We start from the raw sequence: 16,420 nt of genomic DNA, 5'->3' as shown, positions 1-16,420 counted from the left end.
ACTGATAGCTGTGGAGATATATCCATGTTTATACAGAAAGCGATGTAGATATTTCCATGTTTATAGAGATGGCAGTGTATATATTTCCCTGCTTATAGAGATTGCGGTGTAGATATTTCCATGTTAATAGAGATAGCGGTGTAGGTATTTCCATGCTTATAGAGATAGCGGTGTAGATATTTCCATGTTTACAGAGATAGCGGTGAAGATATATCCGTCTTTGCACAGATTGCTGTGTAGATACTTCCATCTTTTCACAGAGAGCTATGTAGATATATCCAAGTTTACACAGATAGTTGTGTAGATATTTCCATGTTTACACAGATAGCGTTGTAGATATTTCCATGTTTATACAGATAGTGGTGTAGGTATTTCCACACTTATAAAGGTAGCGGTGTAGATACTTACATGTTTATACAGATGGCAGTGTAGATATTTCCATGTTTATACAGATGATGGTGTAGACATTTCCTTGTTTATACAGATAGCATTATAGATATTTCCAGGTTTATACAGATAGGGGTGGAGATATTTCCACGATAATACAGATAGCGGTGTAGATAATTCCATGTTTATACAGATGGCGGTGTAGATATTTCCTTGTTTATAGGGATAGCGGTGTAGATATTTCCATGTGTATAGAGATGGCGGTGTATGTATTTCCATGTTTATAGAGATAGTGGTGGAGATACTTCCAAGTTTATACAGATAGCATTGAAGATAATTCTATGTTTATAGAGATAGCGGTGTAGATATTTCCATGCGTATAGAGATGGCGGTGTAGGTATCTCCATGATTATAGCCATAGTGGTGAAGGTATTTCCATGGTTATAAAGTTAGCAGTATCGATATTTCCATGTTTATACAGATGACAGTGAAGATAGTTCCATGTTTATGGAGATGGTGTTGTAGATATTTTCATGTTTATAGAGATGGCGGTGTAGATATTCCCTTGTTTATAGAGATAGCAGTGTAGGTATTTCCTTGTTTATAGATATAGCCGTGTAGATATTTCCATGTTTATACAGATGGCTTTGTAGATATTTCCATGTGTATACAGATGGGTGTGTAGATATTTCCATGTTTATTGAGATGTTGGTGTGGATATTTCCATGCTTATACAGATGACTCTGTAGATATTTCCTTGTTTATACAGATAGCGGTGTAGATTTTTCCATGTTTATACAGATAGCGGTGTAGATATTTCCATGTTTACAGAGATAGCAGTGTAGATATTTCCATCTTTGCACAGATTGCGGTGTAGATATTTCCATCTTTACACAGATAGCTGTGTGGATATTTCCAAGTTTACACAGATAGCTGTGTAGATATTTCCATGATTACAAAGATAGCGGTGTAGATATTTCCATGTTTATACACATGGCTGTGTAGATATTTCCATGTTTATACAGATGGCTGTGTAGATATGTCCATGTGTATGCAGATGGCAGTGTAGATATTTCCTTGTTTATAGAGATGGTGGTGTAGATATTTGCATGTTTATACAGAAAAATGTGCAGATATTTGTATGTTTATATAGATGGCAGTGTAGATATTTCCACGATTATAGAGATAACAGTGCAGATATTTCCATGTTTATATAGATAGCAGTGTAGATATTTCCATGTTTATAGAGATAGCGGTGTAGAAATTTCCATATTTATACAGAGAGCGGTGTAGTTATTTCCACGTTTATACTGATGGTGGTGTGGACATTTCCATGTTTATACAGATGATGGTGTAGATTTTTCCTTGTTTATACAAATCCCGGTGTAGATATTACAATGTTTACAGAGGTAGCAGTATAGATATTTCCAACTTTGCACAGACTGCGGTGTAGATATTTCCATCTTTACACAGATAGCTATGTAGATATTCCAAGTTTACACAGAGAGCTGTGTAGATATTTCCATGTTTACACAGATAGCATTGTAGATATTTCCATGTTTATAATGATAGCGGTGTAGATATTTCCATGTTTATACAGATAGCAGTGTACATATTTCCATGTTTATACTGATAGCGGTGGAGATATTTCCAGGTTTATACAGATAGCGATGTAGATATTTCTATGTTTATAGAGATGGCGGTGTAGTTATTTCCAAGTTTATAGAGATTACGGTGTAGATATTTCCATGTTTATACAGATAGCGGTGTAGGAATTTACATGTTCATTGAGATAGCGGTGTAGATATTTCCATATTTATACAGATAGTGGTGTAGATATTTAAATGTTTACACAGATGGCGGTGTAGATATTTCCATGTTTATAGAGATGGCGGTGTATATATTTCCAAGTTTATACACCTCGCGGTGTAGATATTTCCAAGTTTATACAGATGACTGTGCAGATATTTGCATGTTTATACAGATAGCGGTGTAGATATTCCCATGTTTATACAGATGGCGGTGATGATATGTCCATGTTTATACTGATAGTGGTGTAGGTATTTCCTCGTTTATACAGATAGCGGTGTAGATATTTCCATGTTTATACAGGTAGCGGTGTAGATATTTCCATGTTTACAGACATAGTAGTGTAGATATTTACATCTTTGCACAGATTGCGGTGTGGATATTTCCATCTTTACCCAGATAGCTGTGTAGATATTTCCAAGTTTACACAGATAGCTGTGTAGATATTTCCATGTTTACACAGATAGCGTTGTCGATATATCCATATTTATACAGATAGCGGTGTAGATATTTGCTCGTTTATACTGATAGCAGTGTAGATATTTCCATGTTTATACAGATAGCGGTGGAGATATTTCCACGTTTCTAGAGATAGCGATGTAGATATTTCCACGGTTATACAGATAGCGTTGTAGATATTTCCACGTTTATACAGATTGTGGTGCAGATATTTCCACATTTATACAGATAGCGGTGTAGATATTTCCACGTTTTTCCGATAATGGTGTAGATATTTCCATGTTTACACAGATAGCGTTGCAGATATTTACATGTTTATACGGATAGCTTTGTTAACATTTCCATGTTTATAAGGATATCGATGTAGATATTTCCATGATTATACAGATAGTGGTGTAGGTACTTCCATGTTCATAAAGAGAGCGGTGTAGATATTTCCGTGTTTATAGAGATGGCTGTATAGTTATTTCCATGTGTATACAGATGGCCGTGTAGATATTTCCATGATTATAGAGATGGTGGTGTAGATATTTCCATGTTTGTACAGATGATTATGTAGATATTTGCATGTTTATACAGATGGCGGTGTAGATAATTCCATGTTTACACAGATAGCGTTGTAGATATTTCCATGTTTATACATATAGCGTTGTAGATATTTCCATGTTTATACAGATAGCGGTGTAGATATTTCCACGTTTATACTGATAGCTGTGTAGATATTTCCATGTTTACACAGATAGTGGTGGAGATATGTCCACGTTTATAAAGATAGCAATGTAGATATTTCCACGTTTATACAGATAGCGTTGTAGATATTTCCATGTTTATACAGATAGCGGTGTAGATAGTTCCACGTTCATAAGATAGCGGTGTAGATATTTCCACGTTTTACAGAGAGCGGTGTAAATATTTCCATGTTTACACAGATAGCGTTGCAGATATTTCCATGTTTATGTGGATAGCGGTGTTAATATTTCCATGTTTATAGGGATATCGGTGTAGATATTTCCACGTTTATACAGATAGCGGTGTAGATATTTCCACGTTCATAAGATAGCGGTGTAGATATTTCCACGTTTTACAGATAGCGGTGTAGATATTTCCATGTTTACACAGATAGCGTTGCAGATATTTCCATGTTTATGCGGATAGCGGTGTTAATATTTCCATGTTTATAGGGATATCGGTGTAGATATTTCCATGTTTATACAGATAGCGGTGTAGGTATTTCCATGTTTATACAGGTAGCGGTGTAGATATTTCCGTGTTTATAGAGATGGCTGTGTAGATATTTCCATGTGTATACAGATGGCAGTGTAGATATTTCCATGTTTATAGAGATGGTGGTGTAGATATTTCCATGTTTATACAGATGATTGTGTAGATATTTGCATGTTTATACAGATGGCAGTGTAGATACTTTCATGTTTATAGAGATGGCAGTGTAGATATTTCCATGTTTATAGAGATAGCGGTGTATATATTTCCAAGTTTATAGAGAAAGCGGTGTACGTATTTCCATGTTTATAGAGAAGGCGCTGGAGATATTTCCATATTTATACAGATAGCGATGTAGATATTTCCATGTTTATGCAGATAGCGGTGTTGGTATTTCCATGTTTATAGAGCTCGCGATGCAGATATTTCCATCTTTATACAGATGGCAGTGTACATATTTCCATGTTTATACAGATAGTGGTGTAGATATCTCCATGTTTATACAGATATCGGTGTAGATAGTTCCATGTTTCTGTCGGCGGTTGTGTAGATATTTTCATGTTTATACAGATTGCGGTGTAGATATTTCCATGTATATAGAGATAGCGATGTAGGGATTTCCATGTTTATAGTTATTGCGGTGTAGATATTTCCATGTTTATACAGATGGCTGTGTAGATATTTCCACGTGTATACAGATGGCTGTGTAGATATTTCCAAGTGTATAAAGATGGCCGTGTAGATATTTCCATGGTTATAGAGATGGTGATGTAGATATTTCCATGTTTATACAGATGATTCTGTAGATATTCGTAAGTTTATACTGATGGCGGTGTAGATATTTCCATGTTTATATAAATAACTGTGTAGATATTTCCATGTTTATAACGATTACGGTGTAGATATTTCCAAGTTTATAGAGATAGCGGTGTAGATATTTCCATATTTATACAGATAGCGGTGTAGATATTTCCATGTTTGTACAGATGGCAGTGTAGATATTTCCTTGTTTATACTGATAGTGGTGTAGATATTTCCATGTTTATACAGATGGTGGTGTAAATAGTTACATGTTTCTGGAGATGGCGGTGTAGATATTTTGATGTTTATAGAGATGGCAGTGTAGATATTTCCATGTTTATAGAGATAGCGTTTTAGATATTTCCATGTTTATAGAGATAACGGTGTAGGTATTTCCATGTTTATAGAGATAGCGATGCAGATATTTTCATGTTTATACAGATGGCTCTGTAGATATTTCCACGTGTATACAGATGTCATTGTAGATATTTCCATGTTTATAGAGATGGTGGTGTAGATATTTCCATATTTATGCAGATGACTGTGTAGATATTTGCAAGTTTACCAGATGGCCGTATAGGTATTTCCATGTTTATAGAGATATCGGTGTAGATATTTCCATGTTTATAAGGATAGCGGTTTAGATATTTCCATGTTTATAGAGATAGCGGTGCAGATATTTCCATATTTAAACAGATAGCGGTGTAGATATTTCCATGTTTATACATATTGCAGTGTGGTTATTTCCATGTTTATACAGATGGCAGTGTGGATATTTCCTTGTTTATAAAAATAGCGGTGTAGATATTTCCATGTTTACAGAGATAGCGGTGTTGATATTTCCATCTTTGCACAGATTGTGGTGTAGCTATTTCCATGCTTACACAGATAGCTATGTAGATACTTCCAAGTTTACACAGATTGCTGTGTAGATACTTCCATGTTTACACAGATAGCGTTGAAGATACTTCCATGTTTATACAGATATCGGTGTAGATATTTCCGTGTTTATAAGGATAGCGGTTTAGATATTTCCATGTCTATACAGATAGCCATGTAGATAGTTCCATGTTTATACAGATAGCGTTGTAGATATTTCCTTGTTTATACAGATAGCGGTGTAGATATTTCCATGTATATAGAGATAGCGGTATAGATATTTCTTTATTTATACAGATAGCGGTGTAGTTATTTCCATGTTTATACAGATGGCGGTGTATATAGTACCATGTTTATAGAGATGGCGGTGTAGATATTTCCATGTTTATACAGATAGCGGTGTAGATATTTCCAAGTAGATATAGATAGGGGTGTAGATATTTCCATGTTTACACTGATAGCGATGTAGATATTTCCATCTTTGCACAGATTGCCGTGTAGATATTTCCATCTTTACACAGATAGCAGTGTAGATATTTCCATGTTTACACATATACCGTTGTAGTTATTTCCATGTTAAGACATAGCGATTTAGATATTTCCATGTTTATACAGATAGCGGTGTAGACATTTCCATGTATATAGGTATAGCGGTGTAGATATTTCCATGTTTATACAGACAGCTGTGTAGATATTTCCATGTTTACAAAGATACCTTTGTAGTTATTTCCATGTTTATAGAGAAAGCGATTTAGATATTTCCATGTTTACACAGATTGCGGTGTAGACATTTCCACGTATATAGGTATAGCGGTGTAGATATTTCCATGTTTATAGAGACAGCTCTGTAGATATTTCCATGTTTATACAGATAGTGGTGTAGATATTTCCTTGTTTATAGAGATAGTGGTGTAGATATTTCCATGTTTATACAGATCGCGTTGTAGTTATTTCCATCTTTATACAAATAGCGGTGTAGAAATTTCCATATTTATAAAAGTAGCGGTGTAGAAATTTTTATGTTTATGCAGATCGCGGTGTAGATATTTCCATCTTCCTACTGACGGCAGTGTAGATATTTCCATGTTTATACAGATGGCAGTGTAAATATTTCCATGTTTATACAGATGGTGGTGTAGATATTTCCATTTTTATGCAGATGGCAGACTAGATATTTCCAAGTTAATAGAGATTGCGGTGTAGATATTTCCATGTTTATACAGATAGCGGTGGAGATCTTACCACGTTTATACAGATAGCGGTGTAGATATTTCCATGTTTATACAGATCGTGGTATGGATATTTCCATGTTTATACAGATAGCATTGTAGATATTTCCATGTTTATAAAGATCGTGGTGTTGTTATTTCCATCTATATACAGATAGTAGTGTAGATATTTCTATGTTTATACAGACAGTGGTGTAGATATTTCTATGTTTATACAGATAGCTGTGTAGATATTTCCATGTTTATGCGGATTGCAGTGTTGATATTTCCATGTTTATAGGGATAGCGGTGTAGATATTTCCATGTATACACAGATAGCGGTGTAGTTCCATGTTTATACAGATAGCGGTGTAGATATTTCCATGTTTATAGAGAAGGCTGTGTAGATATTCCCATGTTTATACAGATGGCAGTGTAGATATTTCCATGTTTATAGAGATAGCGTTGTAAGTATTTCCAAGTTTATACAGATAGCGGTGTAGATACTTCCATGTTTATAAAGGTAGCGCTGTAGATATTTCCATGTTTACACAGATCGCAGTGTAGATATTTCCAACTTGCCACCGATGGCTGGGTAGATAATTCCATGTTTATACAGATGGCGGTATAGATATTTCCATGTTTATATAGATAGCGGTGTAGACATTTCCAAGTTTACAGAGATAGCGGTGTAGATATTTCCATATTTATACAGATAGCCGTGTAGATATTTCCATGTTTATAGAGATGGCGGTGAATGTATTTCAAAGTTTATAGAGATAGTGGTGTAGATATTTCCATCTTTATAGTGACGGCAGTGTAGGTATTTCCATGTTTATCCAGATACTGGTGTAGATGTTTCCATGTTCATACAGATGGCGTTGTAGATAGTTCCATGTTTCTGCAGATGGCGGTGTAGATATATTCATGTTTACAGAGATGGCGTTGTAGCTATTTCCATCTTCATAGATATTGCGGTGTAGATATTTCCATGTTTATAGAGATAGCGGTGTAGGTATTTCCATGTTTATAGAGATAGAGTTGTAGATATTTCCATGTTTATACAGATGGCTGTGTAGATATTCCCATGTGTATACTGATGGCAGTGTAGATATTTCCATGTTTATACTGATAGCAGTGGAGATATTTCCATGTTTATACAGATAGCGATGTAGATATTTCCATGTTTATAGAGATGGTGGTGTAGATATTTCCATATTTATACAGATGACTTTGTAGATATTTGCAGGTTTATACAGATTGCGGTGTAGATATTTCCATGTTTATATAGGTAACTTTGTAGATATTTCCATGTTTATACAGACAGTGGTGTAGATGTTTCCATGTTTATACAGATGGTGGTGTAGATAGTTCCACGTTCCTGGAGATGGCGGTGTAATTATTTTCATGTTTATAGAGATGGCGGTGTAGATATTTCCATATTTACAGAGATTGCATTGTAGATATTTCCATGTTTACAGGGATAGCGGTGTAGGTACTTCCATGTTTACAGAGATAGCGGTGTAGATATTTCCATGTTTATACAGATGGCTGTGTAGACATTTTCATGTGTATACAGATGACTGTGTTGATATTTCCAAATTATATAGATGATGGTGTACATATTTCCATGTTTATACAAATGACTTTGTATGTATTTGCATGTTTATATACATGTTGGTGTATATATTTCCATGTTTATAGAGATAGTGCTGTAGATATTTCCATGTTTATAAAGATAGTGGTGTAGATATTTCCATGTTTATAGCGATAGAGGTGTAGGTATTTCCATATTTATACATAAAGCGGTGTAGATATTTCCATGTTTATACAGATGGCAGTGTAGATATTTCCATGTTTATGCAGATGGCGGCGTAAATATTTCCTTGTTTATAAAGAGAGCCGTGAAGATATTTCAATGTTTATACAGATAGCGGAGTAGATATTTCCATGTTTACAGAGCTAGCGGTGTAGGTATTTCCATCTTTGCACAGATTGCTGTGTAGATACTTCCATATTTACACAGATAGCTGTGTAGATATTTCCAAGTTTACACAGATAGTTGTGTAGATATTTCCATGTATACACAGATAGCGTTATAGATATTTCCATGTTTATACAGACAGCGGTGTAGATATTTCCATGATTCTACCGATACCGGTGGAAATATTTCCATGTTTATACAGATAGCGATGTAGATATTTCCATGTTTATATACATGGCGTTGTAGATATTTCAATATTTATAGATTGCGGTGTAGATATTTCCATGTTTGTAGAGATAGAGCTGTAGTTATTTCTTTGTTGATAGAGATCGTGGTGTAGATATTTGCAGGTTTATAGAGATGTTGGTGTAGATATTTCCATGTTTCTACAGATGACTGTGTAGGTATTTGCATGTTGATACAGATGGCGGTGTAGATATTTCCATGTTTATAGAGACATCGGTGTAGCTATTTCCATGTTTATGGAGAGAGCTGTGTAGATATTTCCATGATTATACAGATATCGGTGTAGATATTTCCATGTTTATACAGATAGCGGCAGAGATATTTCCTTGTTTATACAGATCGTGGTGTAGATATTTCCATGTTTATACAGATAGCGGTGTAGATATTTACTTGTTTATACAGCTCGTGGTGTAGATATTTATATCTTTATACAGATGGAACTGTAGATATTTCTATGTTTATACAGATGGCGGTGTAGATTGTTCCATGTTTATGAAGATGGCAGTGTAGATAGTTTCATGTTTATAGAGATGGCGGTGTAGATATTTCCATGTTTATAGAGATAGTGGTGTAGACATTTCCATGTGAATAGAGATATCGGTGTAGGTATTTCCATGTTTACACAGATAGCGTTGTAAATATTTCCATGTTTATAGAGATAGCGGTTTGTGTATTTCCATGTTTACACCGACAGCGTTGTAGATATTTCCACGTTTATAGAGATAGAGGTTTAGATATTTCCAAGTTTATACAGATAGCGGTGTAGACATTTCTATGTTTATAAAGATAGCGGTGTAGATATTTCCATATTTAAAGATATAGCGGTGTAGATATTTCCATGTTTATACATATAGCGGTTTAGATATTTCCATGTTTATACATATAGTGGTGTAGATGCTTCCATGTTTATACAGATCATGGTGTAGATATTTCCATGTTTATACAGATAGCGGTGTAGATATTTCCATCTTTTTACACATGGCAGTGTAGGTATTTCCATTTTTTACAGATGTCGGTGTAGTTATTTCCATGTTTATACAGATGTCAGTGTAGGTATTTCCATGTTTATACAGATATTGGTGTAGATATTTCCATGTTTATGCAGATGACTCTGTAGATATTTCCTTGTGTATACAGATGGCACTGTAGATATTTCCATGTTTATAAAAATAGAGGTGTAGATATTTCCATGTTTATACAGATAGCGGTGTGACTGTTTCCATGTTTATATAGATAACTTTGTAGATATTTCCTTGTTTATACAAATGGCTGTGTATATATTTCCATGTTCATAGAGATCACTGTGTAGATATTTCCATGTTAATACAGGTGGCTGTGTAGATATTTCCATGTTAATACAGGTGGCTGTGTAGATACTTGCATGTTTATACACATGGCGGTGTAGATATTTCCATGTTTATAGAAATAGTGGTGTAGATATTTCCACGTTTATACAGATGACTGTGTAGGTATTTCCATGTTTATACAGATGGTGGTGTAGGCATTTCCATGTTTATAGACATAGACATGTGGATATTTCCATGTTTATACAGATAGCGGTATAGACATTTCGATGTTTATAGAGATAGCGGTGTAGATATTTTCACATTTATACAGATAGCCGTGTACATATTTCCATGTTTATAAAAACAGCGGTGTAGATATTTCCTTGTTTATGCAGATTGCAGTGTAGGTATTTCCATGTTTATACTGATAACGGTGCAGATATTTCCATGTTTATACAGATAGCAGTGGAGGTATTTCCATGTTCATATAGATACCGGTGGAGATAATGCCATGTTTATACAGATGGCGGTGTAGATATTTCCAAGTTTATAAAGACAGTGGTGTAGATATTTCCGTGTTTACACAGCTAGCGGTGTAGATATTTCCATGTTTATTCACATTGCGGTGTAGGTATTTCAATGTTTATAGAGATGGCAGTGTAGATATTTACATGTTTATAGAGATGGCTGTGTAGATATTTCCATATATATACAGATGACTGTGTAGTTATTTCCAAGTTTATAGAGATGGCGGTGTAGAGATTTCCATGTTTATACATTTAGCGGTGAAGATATTCCCATGTTTATAAAGATAGAGTTGTAGATATTTCCATGTTTATAGAGATAGCTGTGGAGATATTTCCATGTTTATACAGTTAGCGATGTAGATATTTCCATATTTATACAGATAGAAGTGTAGATATTTCCAGGTCTCTACAGATAGTGGTGTAGATATTTCCATGTTTATACAGGTAGCGGAGTAGATATTTCCATGTTTTTACAGATAGCCGTGTAGACAATTCCATATATATAGAGATAGCGTTGTTGATATTTCCGTATTTATACAGATAGCGGTGTAGATATTTCCTTGTTTATACAGATGACTGAGTAGATATTTCCAGGTTTTTACAGATGGCGGTGTTGATATTTCCATGTTTATACAGATAGTGGTGTAGATATTTCCATGTTTATAGGGATGGCTGTGTAGATATTTCCATGTTTATGCACATGTCTGTGTAGATACTTCCATGTTTATACAGATGGCAGTGTAGATATTTCCATGTTTATACAGATAGTGGTGAAGACGTGTCCATGTTTATAGACATAGCCATGTCGATATTTGCATGTTTATACAGATAGTGGTGTAGACATTTCGATGTTTATAGAGATAGAGGTGTAGATTTTTCCATATTTATACAGATAGCGGTGTAGACATTTCCATGTTTATACAGATAGCAGTGTAGTTATTTCCATGTTTATAAAGATAGCGGTGCAGATATTTCCATGTTTACAGAGATGGCGCTGTAGATATTTCCGTATTTGCACAGATTGCGGGGTAGATATTTCCATCTTTACACAGAAAGCGGAGTATATATTTCCATGTTTACACAGATAGCTGTGTAGATATTTCCATGTTTACTCAGATAGTGTTGCAGATATTTCCATGTTAATACAGATAGCGGTGTAGATATTTCCATGTTTATTAAGATAGCGGTGTAGATATTTCCATCTTTACAGAGATAGCGGTGGAGATATTTCCATGTTTATACAGACAGCTATGTAGATATTTCCATGTTTAAACAGATAGCGGTGTAGGTATTTCCATGTTTATACATATAGGGGTGTAGATATTTCCTTGTTTATACAGATAGCGGTGTAGATATTTCCATGTTTATACACATAGCGTTGGAGTTATTTCCATGTTTGTACACATAGAGGTGGAAATATTTCCATGTTTATAGAATTAGCATTGTAGATATTTCCATGTTTATACACATAGCGGTGGAAATATTTCCATGTTTATAGAATTAGCAGTGTAGATATTTCCATGTTTATACAGATAGCGGTGTGGCTATTTCCATGTTTATACAGAAAGCGATGTATATATTTCCATGTTTATAGAGATGGCTGTGTAGATATTTACATGTTTATAATGATGGCAGTGTAGATATTTCCTTGTTTATACAGATAGTGGTGAAGATATTTCCAGGTTTATACAGATGACTGTGTAGTTATTTCCATCTTTATACAGATGGCGGTGTAGATATTTCCATGTTTATAGAGATAGCCATGTAGATATTTCCATGTTTATACAGATAGCGGTGTAGAAATTTCCATGTTTATAGAGATAGCGGAGTAGATATTTCCATATATATTCAGATAGCGGTGTAGGTATTTCCATGTTTATACAGATAGCTGTGTCGATATTTCCATGTTTATACAGATGGCTGTGTAGATATTTCCATATTTATAGAGATAGCCATGTAGATATTTCCATGTTTATACAGATAGTGTTGTAGCCATTTCCATGTTTATAGAGATAGCGTTGTAGATATTTCCATATTTATACAGATAGCGGTGTAGATATTTCCATGTTTATACAGATAGCGGTGTAGATATTTCCATGCTTATACAGATAGCGGTGTAGTTATTTCCATGTTTATACAGATAGCGGTGTAGACAATTCCATGTATATAGAGATAGCGGTGTAAATATTTCCATGTTTATACAGATGTCAGTGTAGATATTTCCATGTTTATACAGATGGAGGTGTAGATATTTCCATTTTTATACAGATGACTGTAGATATTTCCATGTTTTTACAGATGGCGATGTTGATATTTCCTTGTTTATACAGATAGCGTTGTGGCAATTTCCATGTTTATACAGATAGTGGTGTAGATATTTCCATGTTTATATAGATAGCAGTGTAGGTATTTCCATGTTTATAGAGTTGGCTGTGAAGACATTTTCATGTTTATAGAGATGGCTGTGTAGAAACTTCAATGCTTATACAGATGGCAGAGTACATATTTCCATGTTTATACAGATGGAGGTGTAGATATTTCCAAGTTTATACAGATGATTGTGTAGACATTTCCATGTTTTTACCGATGGCGGTGTTGATATTTCCATGTTTATATAGATAGCAGTGTAGGTATTTCCATGTTTATAGAGTTGGCTGTTAAGACATTTTCATGTTTATAGAGATGGCTGTGTAGAAACTTCAATGCTTATACAGATGGCAGTGTAGATATTTCCATGTTTATACAGATAGTGGTGTAGATATTTCCACGTTTATACAGATGACTGTGTAGTTATTTCCATGATTATACAGATGGCAGTGTAGGAATTTCCATGTTTATAGACATAGCCATGTGGATATTTCCATGTTTATACAGATAGCCGTGTAGAAATTTCGATGTTTATAGAGATAGCGGTGTAGATACTTCCATATTTATACATATAGCAGTGTAGATATTTCCATGTTTATACAGATGGCGGTGTAGATATTTCCATGTTTATGCAGGTAGCGGTGTAGATATTTCCATGTTTATACTGATAGCTGTGGAGATATTTCCATGTTTATACAGAAAGCGATCTAGATATTTCCATGTTTATAGAGATGGCAGTGTATATATTTCCCTGCTTATAGAGATTGCGGTGTAGATATTTCCATGTTAATAGAGATAGCGGTGTAGGTATTTCCATGCTTATAGAGATAGCGGTGTAGATATTTCCATGTTTACAGAGATAGCGGTGAAGATATATCCATCTTTGCACAGATTGCGGTGTAGATACTTCCATCTTTTCACAGAGAGCTATGTAGATATATCCAAGTTTACACAGATAGTTGTGTAGATATTTCCATGTTTACACAGAGAGCGTTGTAGGTATTTCCATGTTTATACAGATAGTGGTGTAGATATTTCCATATTTATAAAGGTAGCGGTGTAGATATTTACATGTTTATACAGATGGCAGTGTAGATATTTCCATGTTTATACATATGATGGTGTAGATATTTCCTTGTTTATACAGATAGCGTTATAGATATTTCCATGTTTATACAGATAGCAGTGGAGATATTTCCACGATAATACAGATAGCGGTGTAGATAATTCCATGTTTATACAGATGGCGGTGTAGATATTTCCTTGTTTATAGGGATAGCGGTGTAGATATTTCCATGTGTATAGAGATAGCGGTGTATATATTTCCATGTTTATAGAGATAGTAGTGGAGATACTTCCAAGTTTATACAGATAGCATTGAAGATAATTCTATGTTTATACAGATGACGGTCTAGATATTTGCATGTTTATACAGATAGCTTTGCAGATATTTCCATGTTCATGCAGACGGAGGTGTAGATATTTCCATGTTTATAGAGATGGTGGTGTAGATATTTCTATGTTTATAGAGATAGCGGTGTAGATATTTCCATGCGTATAGAGATGGCATTGTAGGTATCTCCATGATTATAGACATAGTGGTGAAGGTATTTCCATAGTTATAAAGTTAGCAGTGTCGATATTTCCATGTTTATACAGATGACGGTGAAGATAGTTCCATGTTTATGGAGATGGTGGTGTAGATATTTTCATGTTTATAGAGATGTCGGTGTAGATATTCCCTTGTTTATAGAGATAGCAGTGTAGGTATTTCCTTGTTTTTAGATATAGCCGGGTAGATATTTCCATGTTTATACAGATGGCTTTGTAGATATTTCCATGTGTATACAGATGGGTGTGTAGATATTTCCATGTTTATTGAGATGTTGGTGTGGATATTTCCATGCTTATACAGATGACTGTGTAGATATTTCCTTGTTTATACAGATAGCGGTGTAGATGTTTCCATGTTTATACAGATAGCGGTGTAGATATTTCCATGTTTACGGAGATAGCAGTGTAGATATTTCCATCTTTGCACAGATTGCGGTGTAGATATTTCCATCTTTACACAGATAGCTGTGTGGATATTTCCAAGTTTACACAGATAGCTGTGTAGATATTTCCATGATTACAAAGATAGCGGTGTAGATATTTCCATGTTTATACACATGGCTGTGTAGATATTTCCATGTTTATACAGATGGCTGTGTAGATATGTCCATGTGTATACAGATGGCAGTGTAGATATTTCCTTGTTTATAGAGATGGTGGTGTAGATATTTGCATGTTTATACAGAAAAATGTGCAGATATTTGCATGTTTATATAGATGGCAGTGTAGATATTTCCACGATTATAGAGATAACAGTGTAGATATTTCCATGTTTATATAGATAGCGGTGTAGATATTTCCATGTTTATAGAGATAGCGGTGTAGAAATTTCCATATTTATACAGATAGCGCTGTAGTTATTTCCATGTTTATACAGATGGTGGTGTGGATATTTCCATGTTTATACAGATGATGGTGTAGATATTTCCTTGTTTATACAAATCCCGGTGTAGATATTACAATGTTTACAGAGGTAGCAGTATAGATATTTCCAACTTTGCACAGACTGCGGTGTAGATATTTCCATCTTTACACAGATAGCTATGTAGATATTCCAAGTTTACACAGAGAGCTGTGTAGATATTTCCATGTTTACACAGATAGCATTGTAGATATTTCCATGCTTGTAATGATAGCGGTGTAGATATTTCCATGTTTATACAGATAGCAGTGTACATATTTCCATGTTTATACTGATAGCGGTGGAGATATTTCCAGGTTTATACAGGTAGCGATGTAGATATTTCCATGTTTATAGAGATGGTGGTGTAGTTATTTACAAGTTTATAGAGATTACGGTGTAGATATTTCCATGTTTATACTGATAGCGGTGTAGGTATTTACATGTTCATTGAGATAGCGGTGTAGATATTTGCATGTCTATACAGATAGCGGTATTGTTATGTCCATGTATATACACATAGCGGTCTAGAGATTTCCATGTATATACAGCTCGCGGTGTAGATATTTCCATCTTTATACAGATGGCAGTGTAGGTATTTCCATGTTTATAAAGATAGTGATGTAGATATTTCCCTGTTTATACAGATGGCGGTGTAGATAGTTCCATGTTTCTGGAGATGGCGGTGTAGGTATTTTCAAGTTTATAGAGATGGCGGCGTAGGTATTTCC

The sequence above is a fragment of the Pan paniscus genome, chromosome 19 (assembly GCF_029289425.2).
Source record: "Pan paniscus chromosome 19, NHGRI_mPanPan1-v2.0_pri, whole genome shotgun sequence".
Classification (NCBI taxonomy): domain Eukaryota; kingdom Metazoa; phylum Chordata; class Mammalia; order Primates; family Hominidae; genus Pan; species Pan paniscus.
Note: the sequence above shows the minus strand (reverse complement) of the source record.